At 52.5% G+C, this 7,393-nt stretch overlaps 1 non-coding gene across 1 annotated transcript; it reads left to right on the forward strand.

Moving 5' to 3' along the window:
- Positions 1 to 6,742: 6,742 nt before the first annotated feature.
- Positions 6,743 to 6,815, forward strand: TRNAC-ACA (transfer RNA cysteine (anticodon ACA)). Its single transcript has one exon. It is a non-coding gene; the product is annotated as a tRNA-Cys (tRNA).
- The last annotated feature ends 578 nt before the right edge of the window (positions 6,816 to 7,393 follow it).

Here is a 7,393-nt window from a genome sequence, read left to right on the forward strand (position 1 = left end):
GTGGGTGGGGGGTGCTGTATTGGGCTTATGGAAGCGTCACATAAAGGTTTATGACCAGATAAGCCTCCATCATTACCTCACCCTCTCCCACAGCTCCCTTTCTGTCTCTTGGGCCCCAGGAATGCCACTTAAAAGGTAACCAGAGAAGCTGCATCCCTACGAGTGCAACGTGGACCATCTTGCAAGACGAGGAAGGGGGACTTTCCTGGTGGTCCAGTGGCTAAGAGTCCACCTCGCAATGCAGGGGACATGGGTTCGATCCCTGATCAGAGAACTAAGATCCCACATGTGTGGAGCAACTAAGCCAGAGCTCTAGGGGCTGTGTGCCCCAGCCAGAGAGTCTGTGCACTGCAACAAAAGACCCCATGAGCTGCAATTAACATGCAACCAAGCAACCAATTTAAAAAAAAAGCCTAGAACAGTGCTGATGAGAAAACTCAGCCTAAGGGATGGATGTTCTCTTTCTGCAGGATTTCTTAAAGTTCAGCCCTTCAGCCACCTGATCCCAAATGTCCTGCCTAGAAAGTGCACAATCCTGGGTCTGCCCCAGGCCAAACACAGTTAGGACCTTTGGGAGTGGGAGGCAACTCTATGTGCCTTAGAATTGGAGAACCACTTCCCCAAGACCTGGAAACAAGGAAGAAAAGTGCCTGAGAGTCGGGACTAAACAGTAGAGGGAACACGTCCCCTGGCCTGGGCGCCCCATCTTTGTGCGCTCCAGCCTAAAACTGTTGCCGTCTATTTAGTACCTGCTGTATGCGAGGCATACTCCTGGTGCTTTATATTCATTATCTCAAGTAACATTCTCTACCACCATTTTAGGATGCTTTTTATCTCAATGAGAAAACCGAGAATGAGGGAGTTTACTGGAACTCACATAGAAGTCCTTTCATTTGAACTTGACTCCTGCTTCCCGGGTGGCTCAGACGGTAAAACGTCTGCCTGCATTGTGGGAGACCTGGGTTCAATCCCTGAGTTGGGAAGATGCCCCTGAGAAGGAAACCCACTCCAGTACCCTTGCCTGGAAAACCCCATGGACAGAGGAGCCGGATAGGCTACAGTCCACGGGGTCGCAAAGAGTCGGACGCAACTGAGCGACTTCACTTTCCCTTTCCTTTCCTTTCCTGTAAACTGTCCCTCGTCTCTCTCTTCTGTTTCCTTGTCTCTATTTCTCAAACCTAAGCCTAATGCACTCTCCTTTGCTCAAGTAAACGAAGTGTTTCCTCTGGGATGAGGCTCCCACAGCCCAGGCCTCGAGGCTGTCCTGTCCCCTTCCCCAAACGTTTGCCCTCAGGGCTTTCACAAGTGGGAGGCCCGGCTGCAGAGCTGAACTGGGGGGCCTGTGTGAGGGGTGGGGCCTGGGACCCTTCCCTGCAGTGCTGCAACACCTGCGCCTGGACAACTGACTCCTTGAGCAACACAAACACAAAGAAACTGTATGGGACTAAAAATAACTGTGTGCATGGGCAGCTGGGGCAAATTATAGATAAAAGATACAAAAAGACCAAAAAAGCCCCACTGCCACTTCTGAAGAGTCAGAAGCAAAAACAGGGAGTCAGGAACAAAAGCAGGGTGCTGAGCATACCTCTTGCACACACCAGCACCAGAGGGGTGGGTAAAACACCTAAGCCATCCCTCTGGCCCAAGCCCTCGACACAGCCCTGCCCTCACCCCGTAAAAGGAACAGGCTTGATCCTCCTCTGGGAGCGAGTGAACAAGGGAAGCTATCGCTTGTCTTCTCTCCCCTCCCTGTTGTAGCCAGGGCCCCATAAAGCCTTGTCTGAAGGTCTTATTTGGCCTCTAGTCAATTTGTATTGGCTGGGGAAGGCCGAGAACCCTGGTCGGTATGATATGGGTGGACTTGTCTTGGTTGAGACATGGATACCAGCTCTCATCACTGGGTTCTGCTTCACGGAGAGCCCAGGCTGCCCTGTTCCCACTGCGCGGGCACCCTATGCCTGCCCTCCCTGCTGCCATCATGACTAAGTGCCCCACGTGTACCGTGTAGGGAAGACGGCTGCTTGCCCTCTGCCCAGCAAATACGAACTTTCTTGGCAACTTTGAAGCTGGGATAAATTCTGTCATGTGGATAAATTCTGGCCCTGGGGGTGGAGGCGATGCGGGCCATTTCAGGGCTCCTGCGGGGTGGGTGCGGGGGTGAGCATCTTGGATTATTCTGGCAAAGTCTACCTTCGATAACAGAGCAACAAGATGCAGAGGCCTAGATCTCTGGGGACTTTGCAGAGGAGAGCTGCCATAGCAGACAGACTCTCAGAAGGGAGAAACAGACCCTCTTAAGTCAACTGGGATTTGGGATCTCCTCAGTTTAGTGGTTCTGCTGATACCCAGACAAATGCGCTGAACCCGTGAAGTTTCTTCCCTGGGAATCTGGAATGAACACCCTGGGAAGCAGCTGTGGGAGGGTCCAAAGGTCATGGCCACCGGCCAGCCCAAACAGAGACCCCAGGGAAGCCAGGGGCAGTGTGGAAAGAGCAGAGGAGGGAGATGGTGGAGAGGGAGCTCGTGCCCTGCTGGAGGGGACCCCAGTCCCTGGCGCAGCTCTTTCAGGGCCCTGGAGTCTCCTGCTGGTGAGTGTCACACCCTTGCCCTGTGTCCTTTCCCTGCTGTGACTGTGTGTCTCTTCTTTGTAACTAGGTGAGTTGTAATGAAAATAGAGTACCCTTTATTATAATATTGCTATATCTATTACTTTATATTACTACTATTATAGTACTATAAATTATGTTATCATAGTTCTTCAGATCTCAGATGCACAGTTTCCCCCAACAATTTAATATTTCTGAAAATATGGGACGTGATTTACCTCACTTTTGACCTCATTATGTTTAGGATGGTAGGTTTTTTTTCCTCTCAAAGTGAGTGTTCCACCAGGGTTTTGGTGACCACCCTCATGTACTGGTGTGGAAAATGCCCAAGGGCGAGGTTTTCTTTTGGGGCCAGAACAGTGCTGGGCACACAGATGCTCAGTAAATCTCCAGTTGTGCAAAGGACCCAGTTAGTTGTGGGTGTTGCTGGGTCAAGGACTGATCACATAGGAGCCACGAGGAGAGCTGGCTGCCCAGGACACATTCCCCAAACCCCAGCTCACTCCTCTCCAGACCTGACCTCATACTTTCTGTGGCCACATGGGTATTTTGGCCCAAGCTCTTTCCAAACCCTGAGCACTTTCTCTCTTCTCTCTCCTTTTATTTTAAACTCGCACTCCAATGTTTAAATCTCTGCTCTACTCTCCCTGCTCCCGGGGTTTTATGAGACAAACCCACCCTTCATGCCTAAACATCACCACTGACCTCACCCTGTAGGCATGGCATCACCCACAGGAAGGGCAGTCCTTGCGCACCTCACCAGCTGGACCATCAGTCCCTCTGGGGGCAGGATCAGGACTTGTCTTGGCATACAGATGGTCAAGAGGCCCGTGAAAAGATACTCAGCATGTCTAATTATTAGAGAAATGCAAATAAAACCTACAACAAGGTATCACCTCACACTGGTCAGAATGGCCATCATCAAAAAGTCTACAAACAACAGATGCTGGATGTGTCTGGAGAAAAGGGAACCCTCCTGAACTGTTGAATGTAAGTTGGTGCAGCCACTATGGAGAATAGCATGGTCTTCCTCAAACAACTAAAAATAGAATTACCTTATGATCCAGCAAACCCACTCTTGGACATTTATCCAGACAAAAATGTAATTCAAAATGATACATACACCCCCATATTCATAGCAACACTATTAACAAGAGTTCAGACATGAAAAAACCTAAATGTCCATCCATAGATGAATGGATAAGGAAGTTATGTATATATAAAGTATATATATATGGAATATTAGTCATATAAATAATGAAAAATAATGAAATAATTACTGAAATAATGAAATATTCCATAATTTAAAAATGTCATTTGCAGCAACATGGATGGAACTAGAGATTATCAATCTAAGTGAAGTAAGTCAGAAAAAGACAAATACCAGATGATGTCACTTTTCTGTGAATCTAAAATAGGACACAAATGAACTTTTATGAAACAGAAACAGACTCACAGACATGGAGAAGAGACTTGTGGTTGCCAAGAGGAAGGGCGGGGAGGGGGATGGATTGGGAGGTGGGATTAGCAGATGCAAACCATTACATACAGGATAGATAGACAACAAGGTCCTCCAGTATAGTGCTGCGAACTATATTTCATTTTCTAGGATAAACCACAGTGGAAAGGATATGAAAAAGAATGCATATATGTGTGTAATTGAGTCACTTTGCTGTACAGCAGAAATTAACAGAACGTTGTTAATCAACTATATTTTAATAAAAACAAAAGGATGTGTCTAGGCTATCCAGCAGGGCGCGCAGGCCGTGCCCCATCTCCAGGCACGGTGATGGCAGTGACGGCCGGGCGTGGCCTCCGCCTCCCCACACACGGCGCCAGGCTCTGGAGTCCATCGGAGGACGAGACACGTCAACACTTACTGTCAAGGGCAGTCGGCACTGACAAGGAGCCGCACGTGGGCTAGACTCCTCGAAGGCTCTTCTCTCCAACTGCAGAGGCAGGTTCTGCTGTAGTGGTGGCTGGGGATGAGAACCCGTCAGACCGACCGGTCCCGGCCTCCCTATGACCTGAAGAGGTAGAGCGAGGGATGCAGGAGAGACGGAGGCCAGGGCGGGTACTGGAGCGGTCTACTGCAGGGCCGGCGGGCTGGGGAGACTTGGTCTGAGGTGCTTTCCTCTCTTGTCACGACTGCAGGACCCAGGGGCGATGGGGAGCTGGGGCCTAGGGGGCTGTTTCCTGCCCCTCACCTCAAGCCTGTGGTCTCAGGCCTGGAGGGCCCAGGTCTCTCCACCCTGCAGGTGAACTCTAGGCTCCTGGTTACCCCTCTGGGGGCTGGCCCTGGGTGAGCTGAAGTGTTTTCCTGCAGAACCATGGAAGGTTCAGGAAGGCCCTGCTAGCCTGGTCGGGAGAGTGTCTTCCCCACCCAGCTCGTATCAGAGCTGGGCTGGGGAGGGGCTACCCAGGCTCACCCTGACCCTGGAGTGAATATAGACAGGGCTGGGTAGGGGGCAGGGTGGGGGTGCAGGTCGGGGGGTGTGTGGAGAGGGGTGGGCAGGAGGGGAAAGCTGAGGGGCCAGCTCACAGAGGGGCCGGCTCAGGTCTCAGCTGCGTGTGGGGGGTGGCGGGGTGGGGAGTTCTCGCCTGGACAGGGAGGGGGAGCAGAGACAGGGGGTTTGAAGTCTGGGGCAACCTTGGCGATGCCTTCTAGAATGGGATGAGGGGAGCTGGGATGCAGGGCCAGGAACTCCCTGCTGGGAGGGAGCCCTCAGAATCAGCAGGGGCCTTGACCTGAGGAGTCCCAGGGCAAGCTGCTGTCCCCAGAGTGTGTCCCCCAGAGGCCTCAGCCCATGGAGGCTTGGGAGCCCTCTTGCAGCTGGGGCAGGACGGGGAGGAGCGTGGAGCTGCCCTTAGAGCTGGCCAGACAGGTTTACAGAATAATTACAGGGGCCTGGTGTGCAGGTGTGGAGCCTGTGTGCATATGATTTGCATACAATTTGCACATGAATAGCCTGCACTTTCTGTTCCCAGGCAATTTTCACATTAAATATTAATTGTTGCTGCCCTTAGGGTTTTAATTTCTTGGTTCTGCTTCCTCTTTTTCTTCTCACGCACTTGCTGTCAATGACTCGGGTCTGATCTGTGGTTGGGGGCAGCCACCATGTGAGAGCAGCTATGCAGACAGTGATGCTGGAGAAACCCCCAGACTCCTCCGGGGTCCACGCTGAGGGGCAGTGCCACAACTGCTTGCCAGCCTGCCCACCCCTCCGGTTTCCCAGATCTGCAGGCTGTCACCTGTCATCCACTCTGTCACCCTAGGCCCCCGGCGGCAGCACTGCATGGAGTCAGGGAAAGACCCAGCCTGCCTCGGCTGGAGCCGGGCTCACAGGCTCCGAGGCTGATCCTGGTTCTGCGTTCTAGTAACTCGGTAACTCCGGGCAAGTGACTGTCCACCCGTGCACCTCAGGGTGGCCCAGAGTGACCCGGAGGGCCTGCCTCACTGTGGGGTGAGGAGGAAGCCAGCAATGGCACGTGGAGCCCCGGCCTCCAGCACACAGACTGTGCCCCGCGTCACTGAGTCACAGACGTCACATTCCAGGTGTGGGTCACCTGGTCCCAGCCCTGCCTGGTGCGGGGCCTCCATGCCAGCACTGCATCACCCGGCTTCCGCTCTCACGTTCGCTGAGACAGAATCTCACCCCGGTGCTCCTGAGGGCTGCTTTGACGCACACAACGACCACACTAAAGGACGCTTAGTTTTTCCAGGCAGCACCTCCCTGCTTGAGCTCTCTTGTGAGAAAGGACTGCCCCTGGCCGCCTCCCAGCTCCCTGCAAGTGGACTCCGTCTGGTCTGGAGTCGTGCTGCCCACGGCGCCCCTTCTCCTCGGGAGCCCAGGAAAGATTTCACGATGAGCTCCCTTCTTGTGCCTTCTCAGCCCAAGCGGCCTAGACCAAACACCTTGCTCTTGCCCCAGGACAAGGTGGGGCACAGTGAGCCACTGACTGGGCTCTTGGAGGTTTTCTACTCCAGCGCCAGAGAGGGTCTGTAGGGTCCTCCTGGGAAACGTGGAGAGCAGCCTGCCTCTGGCTGATGGTGGCTCCACGGCTCAGTGTGCAGGCTCTCTGCTGAGTGCTTGAAATGCATGCGCTCTTTGCATCCTCATAGCTTCTTCAAGACTTCCCTGGTAGCTCAGACGGTAAAGCGTCTGCCTACAATGCAGAAGACCCGGGTTCAATCCCTGGGTCAGGAAGATCCCGTGGAGAAGGGAATAGCAACCCACTCCAGTACTCTTGCCTCGAAAATCCCATGGACAGAGGAGCGTGGTAGGCTACAGTCCATGGGGCAAAGACTCAGACATGGCTGAGCAACGTCACTTCACTTCAGCTTCTCCCAAAGGGGAGTGCCGGAAGTCCCATTTCACAGTTGTGGAAACTGAGGCTTAGAGAAGCTAAGGAATTTGCCCAGCTCTTATGCTGACTGGGTCACAACCAGTGACTGGCTGTTATCTGCTGCTGGATCACTTCTCTGAAGGTAGTTTTCTCACAGCTGGGTTTTCTTTTCTTTTTCTTCTGTAAGAGGTCAACGGTTCAAGATATGAATCATTCTAGAATCTGTCTTCATATCCGTGTTATAAGCACTATTTGGGTATGTAATGAGTGGTGGTCTTTATTTCTTTTGGCCTCCCTTATAGATCTGAGGACTTGAGTTGACCTTGGGGTGCCCTTATCCATAGAGATGGCTACTCAACACCCCCCACTCTCAAGGCACCTCAGCACCTCTGAGCCAAGGGTGTACCAATTCCTCTCTCATAAGCTGCAACCCAGATTTC

This window comes from Ovis aries, chromosome 17, assembly GCF_016772045.2.
Source record: "Ovis aries strain OAR_USU_Benz2616 breed Rambouillet chromosome 17, ARS-UI_Ramb_v3.0, whole genome shotgun sequence".
Taxonomy (NCBI): domain Eukaryota; kingdom Metazoa; phylum Chordata; class Mammalia; order Artiodactyla; family Bovidae; genus Ovis; species Ovis aries.